This window comes from Lipotes vexillifer, unplaced genomic scaffold (assembly GCF_000442215.2).
Source record: "Lipotes vexillifer unplaced genomic scaffold, Lipotes_vexillifer_v1.1 scaffold422, whole genome shotgun sequence".
In the NCBI taxonomy this organism is placed as follows: Eukaryota; Metazoa; Chordata; class Mammalia; order Artiodactyla; family Lipotidae; genus Lipotes; species Lipotes vexillifer.
This window is the reverse complement of record NW_006779087.1, coordinates 698,329-699,312: the sequence shown is the minus strand read 5'-3', so window position 1 is coordinate 699,312 and position 984 is coordinate 698,329.

Below are 984 nucleotides of genomic sequence, written 5' to 3'. Positions count from 1 at the left end.
CTACTGAGCACGAGGAGAGGATGGAGAAACAAGTGAAGGGCGGAGGAGAGAGGGAGAAGTGAGAGAGGAAAAAGCGCACCGGGGGAGGGGCTGCGGCGGGGCGGGGGCGGGAGAAAAGCCGTTACCGAGAGGAAAGGGAAGAGCGATGGAGGAACCAGCGAAGGGAGGCGAGGGGAGCCGAGAGAAAAAGAACTGGAGAAGAGTCAAGGAGAGGGATGGGAGATGACCGGAATGAGAACGAGGGGGCGGCAGGGCGAGCTGGCGGCGCCCCTACCTCCGCCTCGCCCCGCTGCGCTCCCGCCCTAGCGCTCTCTCCAGCCGCCCGCACTCACTTTGTCACAATTACGGGGCCGTCACTCGGCCCGGATTGTTTTCCCCAAATTGTTGTTCTATAAACCGGCGAAGGATCTGACAAGCTGAAGCGGGAAGGAAGGGTCTGAGCTGCGATGGGGACGTGGTGGTGTATTTACCCAGGGCGGACCCGGGGCGGGCAGGTGAATCCAGAGACCCACGCGGGAATTCTGGTTGCTGCCCCAGCCTCGTCGCTGACATCACTTTTAACCTTCCTGGACCTTCTCAGCCTCGGCTGCCTCGGTTTCCCCAAGAGAGAACTGAGAGGCTTGGAGGGCAGGAGCGGCGGAGGCGGCTGTAGGTGGGGCCCGAACTTGCCTTCTCACCCCATTCTCTTTTGTTCTCTGCTACCCCGGTCACATGGAGAGGGGGTCTATCCAGCTCGGCCTCCCCAGAGCGCCCTCGGGTGCCTGCTCATCCCCGCTGGATGGCCAGACTCTCAGCTCCGACAGGTCTGGGCCGCCCCCCGCCCCGCCCGCGCCTGCAGCCCCGGCTCCGCGCCGCTCGGTGCCCACGCCACCTTGCTGTCCCTCAATTCCGCAAACATCTGTTGCGCGCCCACTGTGAGCCAGATCCGCGCCAGCCTTCCCCCCACCTCTCCCCCGCCACCCTCCCCTTCCCGGTCGGCCTGGC